The following is a 20,758-nucleotide window of genomic DNA, read 5'->3' on the forward strand; positions in this document are numbered from 1 at the left end:
GGTGATCCAGCACTTGCCTAGTATGTATGCGGCCAGGATTCCATCCTAGCACAACAAAGAGTGAAGACAAAGGGCGAAAGAAAAAGGAAGAGGAGGGGAAGGGGGAGGGAGGGGAAGAGGAAAGGAAGTATTTAAGAGACCGGTAACAATGCTTCCATAAGCATCAGTGGGACAAAACAGTCAGAAATCCTTCAGGGAAAAACAAAACTTCTCTGGTCAGCACAAAACAGCAAACCTAAAACAACTTCCAAAAGAAATTCTGAACGCAACTACTAGTTCACCTGCACATGGTTCTGTCTTATGATAATTTTAACGCCTCTGCTAACAACTGCTTCTATGAGAGTGTGCCGAAGGAGATCCAATAATCAAATAATTTACTTAATGCTCATTCTTTTATTACTCAGAAAGATGCTTTTTTGGGTTGGTTTTTTTTTTTTTTTTTTTGAGAAAAAATGAAAAAAAAATGACAGTATTATTCACAATGAAATATGCATGTAATAACTTTAGTTGTGAATTAAATTTTCATTTTAAATTATTTTAAAGTTCTTTAAGGCATTTTACAAGTATTTAAATGCCTAGAAATATGACATATGTGTCACTGAAAATGTAACATTCAAGTGGCTGGTGGAGAGATTGTGATAGTTTACTGATAAACATCTTCTAACTCAGTTCTTATTCTCAGAGAAACAAATGGACTTAGAGGCTGAACAGTCACTGGTCTTACTGTGTCAGTGTGGTCAATCTTGTGACATCACTGTTGGGAAACCTGCAACAGAAACACAGAATTGGCAATCAGCTGAATCACACTGGAGTCATTTCAGAAGCCATTTCCTTAGAACTTGTCTTTATTCTACTTGAATCAACCTAAAGTGAAGGAAACACAAACCTGGCAAGACACAGACAGGAACAAAGCGCCCGATGCTTACAGTGGGGCAGGGTGGGCTTCGTCCATAGTCAGCAAAACCATTTACTTAAAAAATAACTTATAGGACATGTGGTTTACAGGCCTTGTTTATTTTCAGATATTCATCAAGGAAAGAATCACTGTGTCTTAAATATATCACAAAGAGGGACCGATTTTAAAAACCTCCTCTACGATAGTAGCCCAACCCACAGTCAAAATGTCATTTACTGAAAACAGAAGAAATTGCTACACGCTAATCCTTATCAAAGATTAAAAGTATCACCGGGACGAATCCAGTGTAAGCCATGAACCCAGGGGAAACTGTACATTAAGCCACTTCCTAAGCTATTAATGACTTGCAGTTTATCCCTGAGAAATCTGACCTTCTAGAAACTTCTTCATTAACAAGGCTTTATTTAAGACATCTCTTAAATGCTTTAGTATTAAAAAACAACACACTGTCAGTGTTTTAAGGTTAATAGCTTTCATGTGTTGCTTTAACAAATCCTCATAATAATTCCTTCGCCTCCAAAAACAAAGCAGAAGATGAATAATCTTCATGACACACTCAGAGAGAAGCTTGCACCAAGATATGAGAATTGGCCATACAGAAGGGAGCTGTCATGGCCTGTGGACACCAGGCATACATGTGGTGCACCGGCATACATGCAGGCAAAACACTTGTGAACAGCACATAAAACAAAACAACAAAATACAAAACAAGTGCCACCGTGACAGCCCACGACAAGTTCCTGAGGAAAGACCCCCATGAGCACTGCGTCTATAGATGGAACCCGGCAGCTGCTCAGTTATCAGCTGCTAAGTGAGAGAGCAGGGAGTCATGGCGGTCTTACTGCACCTAGCACAACACCATCACCTAGAGAGAGCTACAGATGGAAAGAAAAAACACTTAAAATTACTGCTGCCTATTTAAGTAAAATAAGCCATAGCAACCTGAGGGAAATACGCAAAGCAAAACAAGGTAGTGAGTGGTGGAAATCTGGGGGTTGTGATTTACAGTAGGATAATAAAGAGTCTGGAGAGTTAAGATGTAAAACTTCCAGAAGGAATCTTTTGTTAAAAATCTCTCTCTCTCTTTCTCTCTCTCTCTCCCTCTCTCTGTATCTCTCTCTCTCTCTCTCATACACACACGCACACGCACTGAGTGTCAGGCCCTTGATTCCCACCTTGTTTGAGGCAGGATTTCCTCTTTGCCCTTTGCTGCTGTGGACAGTTCTCCTCCTGTCTCCACCTCCCATCCATCACACTGTAGGTGCTCTGGGATTATGGGTGAATACTACAGCACCTGGCTTTATGTGGCTTCTGTGAACCAGACACTGGTCTTCATGTTTACACGGCAGAAGCATCTTCCACCGAGCCCTCTCCGGTGCAGGATATGAGAGGAATGCATGTTAAATTAACAAGACAGCAAAGACCATAACGTCCCAAGTTACACAATGAAATAAATAGGTTTTAGGAGAGCATGGCAACTTTGTTTTGAAAGCTAGAAGGATCTGTGCTACTATCACTCATTCAAGTGGAGATGTTCCCTCAAGCAGGTAAAATGTACGATACTGAGTGTGTAAACCTCAATGAGACGCTTCTGAGCTTCCATTTCAATAGTTAAGTTCATTAAGTTGTCTAGACTTTGAGTCTGGTTAATTTTAGTGTGTATTTTCATTTTCTTCTAAGTGTTTTCTTTACAATAAAGTTTATTTAAATTTTTTAAAGAAAATAATCCAAGATTCAAAAATAAATCATATAAAATTTATCTCAAATTAAAAGTGCAGATGGGTTCACTAAGGTAAATGGGGAAAGAACTGAATATCCAGCAAAATTTGAGGGATTCTTATAAATAAGACCCATGAGACAGGAAGAAGGGGTGTTATAGGCTCGCTGACGCAAAGCAGAACATGGAAAGACTGCAAAGATAAGTTAGGAGCAATCTCTGAAGGGAGAGTGTACTGAGGAACTTCAAATGGTAAGGTGGAGTCAGGGAAGCAGAGCCTGAAAACACTTCCCTCTAAACTACCTTACACCAACAAAGCAGACCACAAGAGGCCACACAGATGAAGACCATTACTGTTTTGTCTGGATCCAAAGGATCCTTCAAAGGAGGTCTTTCAAATAGAAAAAAAAAAAAAAAGTGACTACCACTGGAAACAAATTTCAGGTGTAAATATTTGTTTCCATATTAAACTGGGTGATGAATAAAGCAAGCAGGTGTTATTTCTCTCTGTCCTTCCAGGGTGTTAGGTGGACATAAATACCCTTCCTCTGTACCCATGGAAACACTACTCTCCATCTAATCAATATAAATAAAAAGATTTAGTTCAAGAATAAATACACTTTCTATAAAACTCTGCAATTCTGAAGAGGTAATAAAATTTGTGTAAATAAATTGAAAGAATATTTATAACTCAGTAAAAATAAAAGTAAATGCTCCATTTTTGATTTTTTAAAAATTACAAGACTATGTTAAAATACATATGCTTTATTAAAACCCTAAGCTGACAGTATCAAAACTGAAGTTTAGCCATAACATTTTTTACACATGACTTAGCAGGTACTTGCATGAGGGAAAACACTGTGCAGAACTGAAAATGACTCCAGAGAATAAAGCCAGACAAATATAGGACTTCTCATAAAAATCTCAAGTGTGTTTTATAAGCAACAGATAACTCTCTAAAATCATGTGAAAACTAGGAAATGTATTCAAATTATACATATAAAAAGTAATGTTTTATTTTATGAAAATATAATTCAGCTAGCATATTGGTTATGTAGCACTTTTCTACAAGGCAGAGATCCTATACCAAAGCTCAGAAAATGCACATCCATGTTTCTCACCTATGGATGTGAGAGAACAATTGTTAGTCATTTTTGTTTTGTTTTTTTGTTTTTCAAGACAGGGTTTCTCTGTGTAGTCCTGGCTGTCCTGGAACTCACTCTGTAGACCAGGCTGGCTTCCAACTCAGAAATCCGCCTGCCTCTGCCTCCCAAGTGCTGGGATTAAAGGCCTGCGCCACCACCGCCCGGCTTGTTAGTCATTTTTAATGAACATTTTTCAAGAGATTATCATGTACTGCCTTCATTTTTACTCTCACTCTGCCCTGAATCAGAAACCACCCAGGGACCGACTTTAGGCACATTTGTTCGCTGAACTGTGTCACCTGGCCAGGCCTTTCTTAATAATATAATGCATTTCAGTATGCTACTTTAACTTGTACTTGACAAGGTTCTGTAACTTTCCATATCTACAAGTAAAAATATTTATGTCTACTGAAAGGACTGAAAGAAATAGTATCTACTTATTTATTCACCAGCCAGTTAAACATAGAAACAAATATTGATGGTACCCATAATCATTAAAAGCAATAGTTATAGACTATTAAATAGTAAAAAAAAAAAATAGTTTTTTAAATCTTGTACACTTTTTAAAAGAGGTGGCTACATAATAAAGAAAACCATGTCTAAGGTATGTTGGGTCTCCGGCTATCTCAAAGCCAGTGCTCTACCAGAGACTAAGTCTTCTTTTCATGGTCCTACATCCATCCATTTCTCCTATCTTTCCCCACACCTGATGTTGAATCCTCTATTTTCCTCCTCATTCTCCTTACATCCCAGTTCACAGGTACCTCTGTGGTAGTATGTTTGCCTGGCATGTGTAAGGTTTGGGTTTGAATCCCAGAATTGACATAAATAAATAATTATTTCCAAGATGTACATAAGAAAAATAATTTCAAAAATCACATGTTTAATGTATTTCAAGCACTGCAAACTTGGATTATGGACATGAGCTAAATTTTTAAAAATTATCATAAGCTTCCTTTTTTTCCTTTTATTTTCTGATAAGAAAAGATGCCAGGGTTTCATACCTAAGCTCTGAACTAGATCCCCCCAGTATCACAGGCATTTATTATAGACATATATTGTAGATATCATAGGCAATTATTGTAGATACAAAGGAGAGCATAGCCAAAGGCAGGGACATCCAGGGGAGTCCAGTCTGGACATGACCCTGAACCAAGTGAGAAGCGGGTAGACGGAGGGAAAGAAGAGAGAGGGGAACCAGGTGCAGCAGCCAAGAAAGCAAAAAGATCAAAACGGGTAATCAAAATGGCTGGATTGTATAGTCAAGAGCCTCTGGGGGAAGGGGGCGGGTGTAATGCCATCTATACTCTGTAACAGGTAGGGATGTTGGGAGAACCTGGCGGCAAGGTCCATTTTGATATGTTCAATAGACCCCCCTCAGCTATTTGTCCAAGGATTTGAGACTGACTTAACACAGACCTCTTAGGGTACCACAGAAATGTGGTACACCGACAGATTAGAAGGACATACATATACACATGAATATAAATAAACATTTTTTAAAAGTAGAAACCCATTACTGGAGAAACTATTGGTAGTGTGATTTGTCCAATTATATGCAAGGAAGTTTATGCAAACTTTAAATATTTAATTATTTGTTACACTTTCAAATGGTACAACTGTACACTTTTTTTTCTTTATGGCATTCAAGGAACACAGGGTCTTGTGTACTCAAGGTGAGAGCTTTATTGACTGAGCTTTGACCATAGCCCCACAATTATACATTTCTGCATATTAATACCATACCAATACCAAGTTAAAATAATACTCTTAAATACAACAAGTTTTATTTCACCTAGGGATGTGGGCAGGTCTCAATAGATGCTTAATAAAGACAAGGCACTGAGCTCAATCCCCAGAACTAATAAACTAATAAATACTAATAAATATATACCCCATCTCTCTTTCCCTCCCTCCCTTTCTCTCTTGGTTTTTTGAGACAGAATTTCTCTGGTTTAGCCCTGGCTATCCTGGAACTTGCTCTGTAGAATAGGCTGGCCTCAAACTCACAGAGATGCCCCTTCCTCTGCCTCCTGAGTGCTAAGATCAAAGCCACCACCACCCAGCAATTTTCTCTATTTTTAACAAATCAGAGAAGAAGCCTTCTCCATTCTGTGGGGTATGATATGTTCATTTCAGTAAAATAATCCCAAATATGGAGAAAAGGAATTATCTTTTTTTAAGTTTTATTTTATGCGTATATGTAAGTGCCTGCATGTATGCATGTGTACCATGAGCAGGCCTGTTGCCCACTGAGGGAAGAACTGTACTCTGGGGTAGTTATGAATTGTATGTTGAGTACTGGGAACTGAATCCAGATCCACTGCAAGAGCAAGTACTCAACTTTGAGCCATCTCTACAGTCCCTCAAAAGATTCATCTTATCTTCAAACAATAATCAGGTTTACCTTTGGGGGGGAAATGTTTATTTTACAAAGGAACCTGTAATGTAAAATAGTGTTTTGGGGGTTTTGTTTGTTTGTTTTGTTTTGTTTTTTCGAGACAGGGTTTCTCTGTGTAGTCCTGGCTATCCTGGAACTCACTCTGTAGACCAGGCTGGCCTCGAACTCAGAAATCCGCCTGCCTCTGCCTCCCAAGTGCTGGGATTAAAGGCATGCGCCACCACTGCCTGGCTAAAATAGTGTTTATGAAGGGAAATAGTCTTTATTCTTCAGTTTTGGAGAAAGGAGGCTCTTTGTGGTTGGCTGGTTGGCTGGTTGGTTGAATTCTGAGGATGATATCACACTATGCTGCTAAACTGTAAAGGCTTGGGCTGAAATGATTTTCCCAAGTAGCTGGGACTACAGAAGTCTGCCACCATACACAAGTGAATTGAGTTTTAAAATTCTCCAGGTTGCAACACTGTTGCCTAGCACTTAAGTTTCAATTTGCTTTATTGTCTTCTGCTAGGTAAAGCTGCTATAATTCTTTTGCCTCACTACGCAATGCTAAGGACAAAATTCTCAACAGAACATCGAAAACAATAAAGTGCAGTTTATTAGCAATTTTAATAGTCTTGGCCATTGAGAACCTCATTTGCCAGAAATTATTTGTTTCCTGTGTAATATCAGATAGAAAGTGGCCTTTCTCAAGAGCATGGAAAGTTGAGCATTTTTTGTTAGTTTTGTGTTTTCTGATTAATAGAGACAGAGTTCCCTATGTACCCCAGGCTAGCCTTGAACTCAGCCATCCTCTTGCCTCTGTCTTCCAAGAGGTGGGACTTAGAACTTCCCACCACACCCACTTAAGGCAGACTTTTAACTAAGCAATTAGCATCGTACATAGGAAGGAAGCCTGACGCCTCAGTTTAAAACAGACATAAAATAGAAGATATTGGAGTGGAGTGCCAGTGGAAGTCAGTGCTAGGCTTACTCACCAGGTGGGCGAAGACTCCACATTTAATCCCAATACCAAACATAAATAAAATATAGACAGTATCGATAGAAGCCATGAGAGCAGGGTAGCACTAAGTTCTGTTGTGTTAAAATAGCACCAATTAAAAGAACGCAACAAGCAAATGGCAGGCCATTTCCTGAGCTGTGCAGACCAACCTTAGTTGCTAATCTCTGCAGAGGACATCTGTTTAAAATAAGAGGAGGAGGAAGACTTAACTTCAGCCACAATAATGTTTTTACTTGAACAAAGAGTAATTCATGAAGCAAGCTGCATTCAGAACCAGAGGTTCTGATGGCTCCCTGGCAGTGACAGGAGTCAACCGTGACAAGTCAACAGTGGATCTGATTGGCTGAACTGGTCCAGAGTGGATGGTGCTTGGCAGTCTGATTAGAAAGCCTGTAGTTTCTGGTGTCTACTTTTTAATACTGAGCATCTGCTGGGTGGGGGTTGGGTCTTATTTAAAGTGTTGGAGCTGCCTTCCTAATTTACAAAACAAACAAACAGAACCATTAACACATCCAAAATAGAAAAAGAAGGGAAATGACCAGATTGCATGAGTATGGCTCCAATTCCAAGTCTGCACAAAGTACAAGAAGGAAATGGGTGCTTCTTGACTTCACAGTTTGAATGGCAGGCCAAGGAAGCACAAAAGTAAAATGTGCTTTCTTTTTAAGGTTCAAAGGGGCTACGAAGGCAACAGTTCCAATGATTCCTGCTGCTGCAAACAAATCCCTGCTAGGCTAAAATGAAACTGGTAAAGGAAGAGAGCCTTAAAACTGGCAATTACTGACTCCATGAATCAAAGCAACTATTCACTGTAGTGATGAAAAAAACTGAGTTTCACAGGCTTCCCAATACAAAGCTATCGATTTATTTTTAATTATATGGGTATTTTCTCTGCCCATGCCTGTGTGCCACGTGTATGCCTGGTACCCATAGAGTCCAGAAGAGGGTGTCAAATGCTCTAGAAATGGAGTTACAGAGGATTGTTAGCCACTGTGTGTGCTAGAAGCTGCTAGTTAGCAATTCCTTATCAACAAAAGTAACATCAATATCATAGTTCTATTTCTTGGGTACTCTATAGCTTTGGTGACCTCAGTGGGCTTTTCTAACAGGATAAGTACACCTCTAATTCAAAATTGGTCCCTAGGAAATCATTAGAAGTTCACTGATTGGAACTGCTCATAAAACTAGAAGGTGATTCTATCTATCCCCTCCCATGAAAAGTATAGAAATAAATCAAGGGATAATCTTATTCAATCCCCTCCAATATGATCAAACCACAAACGAAAAGACAGTAAGGTTTCTTAAGAATATTTTTTCATAAGAGAATCTCCTTCAATAGTAAACAGTACCAAAGGTGGAAAACGAAGCACAAATACAATCTATTTACAAACATTAAAAACTGCATCATCAAGATTCCAACTCTCACTGATAAAATAAAAAACACACGGGAAACTCAAAATTCTTAAAATTTCCATCTTGGCTTGCGCATTCCAAATCTCTGTTAATAAATACTTAGGATTATGCTAATTGAGGGATGGGACAGAGTACTCTACATAGCCTCAGAATGGGGTCGTCACCAATAATAATAATAATAATAATAATAATAATAATAATAATAATAATAATATGTCAGAACCTTTAGCTTCCCCCAAATCTCAGAATCTAGGTACCAGAAATTGAGTGCTACATGGATTACTAACCATGATGTCCATGATTTGATATACTTCTAAGTAAGTTATCAAGAGGGACGCTCAACCCTACTCCACAGAGACATAAGCTCAGACCCTTTTAGACATGCACCAGACACTGTCCTATGCTCTTTCTCATTTGGCTGTCTTTCTGTACTGTTAAAATGATCTTTATAAAAACTGGCAAACAGACCAGGGAGGTGCTCAATAGTTAGGAGTGCCTCTGGTCTGCAGAGCCCCAGACTTTCACTCCCAGCATGCACATGAGGTCGCTCACACCACCTGTAACTCCAGCTCCAGGGGATACAACGCTCTTTTCTGGCCTCTTCAGGCATCCTCCCTACCCAGACATAAACATACACACATACAGATATACACACAGACACATGTGAACATACATGAATGTTGTTCTAAAAAGCTGGTACATGTAAGTAAAACATTTTTTGAGTTCTATGAACACTTCTGACAAATGGCTGAACCATAGGAAAACTCCTAATTTACAGGTTATTGATCAGAATTTGCCATCTCAAGAGGGGGCACTGTTGCTGAGGTGTGGTTTTTTGCTTGTATTGTAATGCTAAGAATTGGTCTCCAAGGCCTAGATGCCCAGGGATGAGAGAGTCTGCAATAACCCAAATGGCACACCCAAGTGACTGCTAGGTAACCTTGTTCCCCAAGTTAACCCTGATTGGTGAATACTGATGCCTTCAGCCAATAGCTGAAGAAGATAGGTGGGGTTCTCCAGTTCCCTGGCTTGGGGCCTGGTGAGAATATAAGAGGTAAAGAAGGTGGAGAGAGGAGGAAGCTGCCATGGGGTGGGTGAATCCTGAAAACATGGCCACGAGGGATGGCCAATTGGAGTTAAGGGATGCCCAGATGGAACATGGCAAGTTATAAAATGAGACTGTTGATTGGGAAGTAAGATTCTAATAGCACAGATGGTAGACATCTTCCCAGATCAGTGCTGGTTAAGGCTAATCATAAAAATAAAAGTTGTGTCTTTTTTGTCTGGGAACTGACTGATCAAAGGCGGGGTGGGGTAGAAACCCTGATTTGAGATTAAATAATGTCAGCAACACTGAGTCCTTAACTTGTGTGACCTGAAGCATGTGTCCAAACTGAGTTAAACTGTCATTATTTAGCTGATGTCCAGAGTTAAAGGATGGATTTGTGTAGGAAACACATCTGGTTCTACAAGTGAAGTGTAGGGCAACACAGGCAGGTTTTCTTGGCGAGTTCCTCACACTAAGTAACTTGTTTTAAGTAGAACTACAGGTCTGTACATGGTTTGTTCCTCAAATTGTAAACTGTATCAAATAATCATTTCATTGTCCTTTCTGGAAAGATACACACACACACTGCAGTCTCTTGAACTCTATCTACAAGCTGTATGTGATCAAGACCTCACTAGAATACAGTTCTCCCATGTTGACAGATAACACTTTTGCCTAGTACCCACGTGACAGCGTCTTTCTGTTGTTCATGAAACCAGATGAAGCAAAACTGTCTACTGAACTTAGTAAACTGTTTACTAAAAGTTACACACACACTGCCTGTCTGCCCAGACTTTACCACTTTCTCTTTCAACACAAACTAGCACTTCTCAAAAAGCCCAGCTCACTTGTTCACAGTTCCACTTTGGAGGCAAATGGACACAGGAGAGGAAGGAGGTGGTAGCGATGCCAACTGCTGCTGAAACATTCCGGAGGTTACATCCAAAAGTGAGCCAATCTCTTGGGTGAAGTAACAGACGTCTCACTTGAGAATAAGCAAATGTTGTTTCAGCTATACCTTCTTCTCTATAACAATGGCTGGTTTTTCAGGGAATTCAATTGTTAGCAATACAGTCAGGAACTACTTTAAATGAAGTCACATCATCTAGATATGGAAAACCAGTTCATTCCTATCAAATCAAGCCTGTTGCAATCCATCAACACATGCAGGGTCAAACCGACATTTTCTCCTCATACAACCCCCACCTGAAGGGTGGGCTCAGGAGCACAGTACTGTTTCCCAGGCACAAGGCCCTCAGAACTCAAAGCCTTAGCAGTAACAGTAAAAACAGACCCTAATCTGAACAAGCCAGGAACAAGTCCAACATATGCTCTCAGTTCTTATAAAGTTTTATGTACCGCAGCAAAGAAAATAATACAATACTATTCTAACCTAAACGAAAAATCCATTTCAGAGGCTGGCTAGGAAGACTAACAGGGCAATTATCCAACCTAATATTACACAGGCCAAAGAAATATACACTTAGAACTAAGGTAAACTAAGGCAGGTACCTTAGATACTTTTTCTATTAAAATAATTTTGTTATGACTAATTAGGAATATTAAATGAATTACTACTATAGGCTTGGGTCTTTTTCTTCCCTACTTAGGACTGTAGGATGATGTCATGCTATTTAAGAGATCTGGCTTCACGGTTATGGTTAACAAGGAAATGTAATTCTGGTCCTTACGTGTGACATGTTCACGATGTGCTCAGCTGATCTAGCAGGACTCTGGTTTACTGTACTATAACTACTAGCTTCACAGGGAAATGGTGAAATTTAGTTATTTGGAATTATAAAATATTTTGAGGTACACAGATAAGAGAAAGGTGTAGGAAATAAATAAAATTGTTACTGATGAAGCATGCTACCTAAAAACAACCTCCAAAATATATCCGTGAGCCTTAATGATATTATGAGCAGTGGTACACGCCGGTCCCAAAAGGCAAGCTTACTGTGACAGTCAAATTCACAGACATGGAAATTAAACAGCTGGGCATGTTTGATGGGGATAGAGTTTCAGCTGTGAATATGAAAAATGTCTGGTAAGGAACAGGACTATGCTTAAACCTACTTAATACACATTTAAATGGCTACAATAATAAATTTAATGTTTATGTTGGAACAAAGATTTTAGTAAGTGTGAAAAATCAGGATATAATCGAAAACCAACCTTAAAACCATTATACTGGTTAGGGTTTGTTTTTTTTTTTTTTTTTTTTGTCAACTTTACACAGACTAAGTATAAAAAACAGAACATCAGGTGAGGAGTTGTTTTATAGACAAGTCTGTGTGGGCATTTTCATGATTAATGATTAATGTTGATAGACTGAGTCCATGGTGGGCAGGGGCACTGTGTGATCTTTGTGTAAGAAAGCAAAGTGTGTCAGCCATGTGAAGCAAGCCAGTAAGCAGCATTCCTTGATGGTCCTGCCTGATTCCCTGGAACTGTAACATAAAGTATTTCCTCAACTTGCTTTTGGTCCTGGTGTTTGTCACAGCAACTGAAAGCATACTACAACAACCTTCTAATTTATTCATTAAAACAAGCTTCTAATTTACTCATTTGCTCCTTGAACCATTAATTCAATAATTCTTTTTCTTGGATGTAATAAATATTTGAGGTAAAGGCCGAAATATAACCTTAATTTTTTTTCAAACCTTATTCTTAATGATAGTTCTTAAATGCTTTAACACCCTTGTAGCCTACCACCCACCAGAGGTAGGGAAAAAGAAAGGATACGGAGGTAGTAGAAAGGTTCTTTGGAGCAACTACTTTCTGTGTTGTCTGGAAATTGGCAGTTCAGTTCACAGGTTAGAAGGCAGCAACAGCTCAATCCAGTCACAAATACTTCACAGATACACCAGCAGTCCAGATACCAGAGTTGGGTTAGCAACAGCAGTGACATGACCTAGCAGAGACAGCCAGGCCTCAGCCTCGGCTCGAGTCAGCAGGAGAGACCAACAGGAACACCACGAGAAGTTCTCTGCTGGGGCCCTCTCAGGGAAGCAAAGATCAGCAAAGAATGAGAGACCCATAAGCGCTGCACAGCTAGCTGTACCAGCAAGCCACGCTTTGCCTCCATTCCTCTGTGGAGTCCTATTTATACCCTCCAAACGTCACGTGTCCTCCACACATCTTGCCTCAGCATGTGCATCCAATCAGCCCAAGTCTGTAGTCACGACAAGTGCAACTCAACTACACAATGTAAGGCAGGCCAATACATGGGTGTTGTTCGCAAAGAATCTTTCATCATGTGCTTGCCTTGGGAGAACATCCTCTCTCCTGTGTCTGCTTCAGTGAAATGTTCCTTCATGAGTCGGCCTTAGCCTTTCACACCTGTGTCCAATTTAACAAAACATTCCTTTACTTGTTTGCCCCAGCAAAACACCATCCAACTGACTTTCCAAAGAACCCTTCAGTTTCCACTGCACCGAAGCTCACAGCCCTCCAGAGTGCTGGGACTACAGGCATGCACCATCATGTCTGGCTAGTGAGTACTGTCCATGTGACACTGCGGTGTAGCAAGCAGGGACAAGACAAGTCTCTGTCTTTACAGAGTTCTCAGTGTAAGTATGATGCTGAATAGCAAGGACAGGGAGAAATGACAAGGAAGGCATCCTTTGTGGCCAGAATAAAGCCTGGAGTACTCCAGATGAGAAGACGGACACATGCCAAGACCTCAACATGGGAAGTCCTGGTGTTTTAAAAACATAAATAAATTAATTAAATACATACCAGAATGCCTGGGGCTGGTATAGTAAGTGGAAACCATGTAGGAAAAGGAAGCAGAAATCAAAGAAGGCCTAGAAAGCCCCAACAAATAAAATGGATAGACTCCCACTCCCACATGGTATGTTTGACTGAGAGTGGTGAGCCTGGCTTTACTTCCCTTTCAGGACCACTCTAACCACTGTAAAGAATAACCTGGAAGGCAGGGATGGGACAGGAAAATCAAAACACATACTAAGTTAGGGGCTCAAGGAAATGTCTCTCACAGAACAATCATCGGTGCTGGCCAATTGATGGGATCTGGTCTCTGAACAAGATATAAGGTTCATAATGCAGAATAATTTAAGCAGCTGTGAGGCTCAGGGCTCAGTGGGCAGTCGGGAGCAAAGGGGCAGGCGCAGAGTAGATTATAGTACCCAGCATGGAGATGCAGAGTGCTGGAGAAGTATCACAGAACCGGAAGTGATGCTGGGGGGAGTAGTGAGAAATCAAGGGCTTGGTTTTCACCAAGCTAAATAATAAAGTGAAGGGTTACAGGAACGGCAGCAGGATACACACATTTTAAAACAACACTACTGGGAAGCGCTGGAGAGCTGAATTCAGCAAGGCAGATTTTGATGGTACCCATGACAATGTTTTTCCTGGAATCATGAGGACAAAGGTATTCGCAAGGTAACAAAGCAGAAAAGGTCCAAGATGCAGCAGCATACACGGACCTCTGTAAGAGAGTCCCCCATGAAGGGGCACACGGGGGACTGCAACCTGCAAGAGGAGATAATATCAAACGCCTGTATTTAGCGAACCAGGACAGCACATCTGTCTGCAGAGGAAAATGATGATGCAAAGCTACAGAAGCATGGTTAATTATTAATAAGCACCTAATAAATACACAAAACTGTCCTGGCTGCTGGAAACTAGATGAATATAAGATGTGGATGTTAAAGGGTTATTTGAGAACTACTGAGAATCTGGGGAGAATATACCACATATAGATAACTAAATTAAAATTTCTTTACAGACATTATTTCATAATAGAGGCTGTCATGTTGAAAATATTATGTAATGATATATCTCATGAGATGTAATTGTAAGGTCCTTCTAAGTGATCCACATGCAGCTGTGGGGAATAAAAACAATGCCACACACAGCTTTTGCTTGGTTGCATACAGGGGCCTTAGCTAGGATGCACACCAGACCAGGAGTGATGCCAGCAGTCAGGAACGACAGCAGATCCTTGCCTTCCCCTCTGTCCTCCTCTTATCGACCCATTGCTACATTTTGATTTTCCTCCTCCCTAATTCTGTAACTCAGCAAACGTCATCTATCAATCATCCACACAAGCCTTCATCAGCTTCTAAGCTCCCTTCCTCGACATACAATTTCCACCATGTTCTCTTGACTGAAAAAAAGTTAAGAATTTGGAAATTATAAAAATGATCAACTAATTACATATTAGTATAAAGTTAGTTTAGGTACATTACTCAAATTAACATTTACAATTTTTTCCTTGTAATTAAAAGGTCCTTTTGCACTTACTGTATCTTTTTGTATCTTTGCCTTGAGCTATCAGATAGGAGGCAATTTACAAAGGTACATAATATATAAAATAAAAAGAGAACTGAAGAAGTTGAGAGAAAATAAGATGAAGACCAAATAATTTTGGTATCAAAGACAATGTCGAGATAACCTATGTCCTGGCGACTAGCATGTGCCTTTACATGTACCATAATCGGTGCAGCTTCCATTTTAATGTTACTTGTCATGTTTATTGTGGGGACAGGACAAACATCTTAAAAGCACAATATACAACCATGCATTTTGATATCAGATGATTTAACTTCTGTCAGGGAATCAATGGTCCAATGCTTGAGCACTTCAGCAGCCAGAATGACATGCTTCAGCTACGGTGCCTATCACTGTAAATCAAGGATAAGATCTGAAATATCCAGGATGCTGTGTGCTTCAATTTTTAAAGTCACAATGCCTTTTACTGAAATAAATATTCACCTTTTTCCAGGCGTAGTGGTACACACCTTTAATCCCAGCACTCAGGAGACAGAGGCAGGTGGATCTCTGAGAGTTAGAGACTGCCTGGTCTACAAAAGGAGTTCCAGGACAGCCAAGCTGTTCTACGGTGCAACCCTGTCTCAACAAACCAAATCTACCTTTTAATCAGTTCAAAGTGTGATTCGGCAGTGTTGTCACTCACACTGATGTATGCCGATCACAGTTAATTCCATGTTGTAACTACTCCCCACCGAAAGAAACAGCATAGTTGTTAAAGCAGGCAGCCCCAGTGCTTGTGTTGCTCCTGGAAAATCCTCTTGCCCTCGCACATTAGATATATTGTCCTATCAATAATCAAATGATATTTATAGAAAGGTAACAAAAACTTCAAACTGTCAGAAAAAAATAGTTAGCTATTAAAAGTCTGTATCACATGAAAAGCTATCAAAATCAATAGAGATTGAGAAACAATAGCATATTACTTATCTTCACTTCACAAAGGTAGACAACAAAATTGTCCCCCAGATAAACTAATACTGGAAATCATATTATTTATATAAAGTTAACTGTAAGCTATACAAATTAAGCTTCTTCAGTTCTTCATGCAGACTGGCGAGGTTAAAGTTCTTTGATTTCTGAGGAGGATTTCTGAGTTTCCTAACTGATTGGAAGATTTGAATTTAAAATGATTTGATTGGATTTGCTGACAGAAGGGGATACATAGTGATGGGTTGAAACTTTTAGTCGGATAAGTATCTGAACTTTAGTGGCTCTCATTTCAGATTCACTGCTTGCATGGGAGATAAGCAAGTGGTTTTCCTCACCCATGTGTTTCCACGATGTCCTCCTATTACTGTGTCTAGTCTACCAAGAGATTTACTCAGTAAACTAATGGTATCTTCCCCATAACAAACTAACCTTTGCCTAACTGGGTCTTGCTATGTAGCCCAGGCTGGCCTCACTCCACATCAGTCCCCTGCTTCCACCTCCCAACTGCTTTTATTACAGACAAGCGGCATCATACCTGGCTAAACATCGTGTCTTTTTCTTAAGAGATTTACTTTTATTTTATTCATGGATGTGTGTCTATATGACTAATGCCCTATGTGTAGGTGCCCAAGGAGATCAGAAGAGAATTAGATCCCTGGAAGCTGGAATTATAGGCAGCTGCGAGCACCTGGTGTGGGATCTGGGAGCCAACACTGGTTCTCTTGATTGAACAGGAGGGCTTCTCAGTGCCCTCACCCACTGAGCCATCTCTACACACACACACATAGATGCACACATGTCTGCATGCACACAAATGGACACGCACGCACGCATTACATACACGCACGTGCACACATACCCTATGTCTTGACCTCTAATTCCAGCATGTATTTGTTATGCCATCTGTGATACAGAAACATTGCATATTAAATCATATAACCTCATTCCCAATCTAACCATAAGGAGATGAAACAAACGAAAAGAAGTCTATGACTTCTTGTCTTCAAACTGCTCATAAATTAAATAAACAGGAACGCTGGAATTCTTCAGTTTCTGAAATGAGTGAGAGGGGACTTGTAAAAATGAACCTGGTTGTTTCTCAAAGCTGATGAAATCACCCGCCACACACTGCCATACATACAGACTGTGTTCTAGTTTCCTGTTGTACACTAAGACACTACAAAAAAAGTCTACAAAAGTACAGGAAGGCTGATTTTATTCTTCTGCTCACCAACCAGGAAATAACACAAAGAGATGTAAATGTAGTAATTGTTATTTTACTTTGTTTTCCCTTCTGAAGACAATGCCCCCACTAAGTAGTCCAGGCTAGTCTCTAATCACTATATAGCCAAGCTTGATCTCAAAACTCATAATGATCCTCCTGCCTCAGCACTCCAACTGCTCTGATGATCAATCAGCTCATGACACCATATAAAATGATTCTCCTGCCTCAGCACTCTAAGCGCCTTGATTATTGTCTCACTGAACCACAACCATGTTTACTAATTTAAAAAATTGAAAGAGTTAGAATTTTAAAAATATATATATGTACTCATAAAAATACATTCTAAAAAGGGATTTAACTTTTCCAACTACTTAATCATCATATTTTTTTTCTTTCCTTTTTTTTTTTTTTCCCCCCCGAGACACCGTTTCCCTGGCTATCGTGGATTTGCTTTGTAGACCAGGCTGCCCTCAAGTTCACAGATACCAACCTGCCAAAGGCATGTGGCACCAAGCCCGGCCTGTCATGCTATGTCATTTTTCAATATGTATTAAAAAGTGACCATTATTAGCTGTCAGTCCTCCTGGGAGATGTTTCTATTTGTCTACCTTAATTGAAGTGTTAGCTCAATACATTGTAGCACAGCAGAAGTTCGATGACTATATGAACCTGTGCGTGACATCTAGCATACAGGATATTGTCAATACCTCCCTCTGTGCTATAACAAAAAGGTGTGAGAAATGGATTCATCCTTGGTTTAAAACTGAGAATCCTCTTCCTTAAAAATCAATTTTACTCTTCAAAAGAGACAGTTTCATTCTAACATTTTTAATGAGATTCCACTACATAGAAAACAATAAGAAATAAAAACTACAGTGTATTCAATTTGAAATTCTACTATACACATCCCTGAGGAAAGAGTGACTCCTTGTTTTTACTGACATTTTCCTTCCATCTATAGGCCAGAACATTCTATCTTCTTACCTCTGTTCCCTCTGTGAAAAGCAGCATCTTCCAGAAAACTTTAAACCTCTGCCTTGCACCCTCCAGCACTTGGCTGAATCTCCTATTCCCTGGCTGAACCAATACAACCTGAATACCTGGTTAAGATGCTGTACATACTTCAGACACTGAGTCACTAATTTATTTTGCCAGGGCTTTCTACTGGGGTCTTTTTCATTTCTGAGACAAGGTCTTACAATGTAGAACTGGCTTGACTCAAACTCGTAATGATCTTCCTGCCTCCAACCACTAAATTATAAGGATTTATCACCAAGCCCAGCTAGAATATTCTTTTTATCAATTTGTTTTCTTTTTCCTTCAGTGGTGGGGTGCTTCTCTTCTACGCCCAAGGCTTGGATTCCATCCGCAGAATCAAAGCAGGCAAAACAAAAACAAACCCACTAATGGGAAAGCCAGTTTGTTTGCTTTCACCAGACTCCCTGGATAGTTAGTGGCAAGAACTATGTTGATGTGGATGTAGTTCAGAGCCTGCAATACAACAAGGGACCCTGGCAAACTGAGGTCTTTCCATCTGAAGGAATCTGGAAGAACAGGATCCACAGCAAGTTTACCTGCAAAGTCTTTGGACTCTTCTGTTTCTAAGTCATAGGTCCTAAAACCCCTAAAATCTATCTTCTTTTGTAATCCTGAAATGACTAGTCTTTTGGTTTTTCCAGACAGGGTTTCCCTATGTATCTCTGGCTGTCCTGGAAGTCCCCCTGTAGACCAGGCTGGCTTCCAACTCACAGAGACTGCCTCTGCCTTCCGAGTGCTGGGATTTGAGGCATATGCCACCAACTAGTGACTAGATGACTGGTCTTCCTGGTGAGATGACTAGTGGTCGTGCTAGGCAGCTTCATGATGTGGTTAGTCTCTAGAAAGACCAACAGCAGGAGATGGGAGTTCATAATTTAACCATGCATTTAAAAACCAAAAGAAAGTGGTGCCACACCCTGACGCCATGGGAGTCAGAGGCCCCTATGCCCAGGACCCTTTTGAATCACACCCTATGTGTCTCTTCATCCAGGTGCTCATTTAGATCTATTAAAATAACTGGCAAAAATAACTGTAGCACTTTCTAAATCCAAGGTCTCAGTCTAGCAGATAACTGAATCTGTGGAGGTCTTAGGACCCTGCAATGGCAGTCATCCAGGTTGAAATGCAAATGGTAAGGGCGGCTCACTGCGGCTGACACTGCGATGGGAGCAGCCTGAGACCCAAGCTTGGATACTGTTGGAAATGATTTACACAGATAGACACCAAGGTGCTATGATAGAACTAGAGAGTTTGTTTTGAGAGGAAAAGACTCAAGCAGTACTCCCTATAATTGTTCTGTATAACTTATTAAATGAGAGAAGAGCAAACCGAGGCACAAATCAACGGTGTCCACTTTATTTATTAACCTACACAGCCTTGCTGGTGTCATGTTTCTCTCAGCGCTGGGACTGCTCCCAGACCCTTGTGCACACATGCAGTAGTAGACAAACTTCCTGCCCGGTTTACTTAGTGGTTATTTGTGTAAGGAGGTTTTTATATCCTGAAATAATTTTGCTTACTTATATTTTTTTTAGAGATTTTATACCAGATTTCGAATTTACTACGACAGTTGATCATTTTATATACTTTTTAAAGGTATGTGTGTTAGTTCTTAAATTTTTCTGATATTTGTTTACCATTGATACCTGTCTTTTCTTGTAATATTCTGATATCTACTTTGTCTGAAATTAGTATAGCCACTCCAGTTTCATGTTACTAATATTTGAGGAGCATATCTTTATGCCCTTTTACTATTAATCTACTTATATTTTATATTTTTAATAGGCTTCTCTTTTGACAGCATAAAGTTATGTCTTGTATTTCATCCAAGATGACAATCAATTTCCTCTTAACTGGTCACTTAAAGTCTTCATAACTGCTGATGCATTTGGGTTCACGCTACCATCTTTCTAGTTATTTTCTGTTTCATGTGTTCTTTATTCCTTCTTTTCTCTTTCATTCTTTTGGAATTGTTTCTCATTTAAAGAGAAAAGGGAAAGTGAAAAAACAAAGTTAGGGCAGCTTTAAAGCAAACTCAGTAACCTAGATAAAACCTAACTGTTCTGGTAAGTCGGGTCCATGAAAACATGATAGTGTTTTAACTATTCAATATCTTACAACTGGGTTGGTTCTATTGGAAGAATATAAGGACAAGTCTGTGTTCTAAATACTATAAACACGGATTACATTAGTGAATGAAAATTATAAAGTTATATTATTTTCTCAATAAAGACCAGATCCAACTCTACATCATGGTTAATAAACTCTAAGTCAGGTAATCAGAAGGGAGGAAAGCAGGACTGGGATGAGAAACTCACCATGACAACGTTAGCAGTCAAGAATGATGAATTTAAGGAGCTCTCCCATTATAGGCAAGGAAAAACAAAGACCGCCGGGCAGTGGTGGCGGATGCCTTTAATCACAGCACTTAGGAGGCAGAGGCAGGAGGATTTCTGAGTTCAAAATCAGCCTGGTCTACAGAGTGACTTCCAGGACAGCCTGGGCTATACAGAGAAACCCTGTCTTGAAGTCACCCCCCTCCCCTCCCCGCAAAAAATCAACCTATGTGTTGATTATCATCAATTCTGTTCAGCATGGCCTTTGACTCACTTAGGATTTTTGGC

The 20,758-nt window shown here is 39.8% G+C and overlaps 1 protein-coding gene across 13 annotated transcripts in view; it reads right to left on the reverse strand.

Moving 5' to 3' along the window:
• The window catches only part of Baz2b (bromodomain adjacent to zinc finger domain 2B), a 291,302-nt gene that overhangs the window by 164,178 nt on the left and 106,366 nt on the right, over positions 1 to 20,758 (reverse strand). For 12 of the 13 annotated variants that reach the window (XM_034494127.2, XM_076928795.1, XM_076928807.1 and 9 more), the window contains one exon: positions 725 to 766. The exons of the other annotated variant lie outside the window; for it this stretch is intronic. The gene's annotated coding sequence lies outside the window, so the exon portion shown is untranslated. The remainder of the gene's footprint in view (positions 1 to 724; positions 767 to 20,758) is intronic. 13 annotated transcript variants of the gene reach the window in all.

The sequence above is a fragment of the Arvicanthis niloticus genome, chromosome 2, assembly GCF_011762505.2.
Source record: "Arvicanthis niloticus isolate mArvNil1 chromosome 2, mArvNil1.pat.X, whole genome shotgun sequence".
Taxonomy (NCBI): domain Eukaryota; kingdom Metazoa; phylum Chordata; class Mammalia; order Rodentia; family Muridae; genus Arvicanthis; species Arvicanthis niloticus.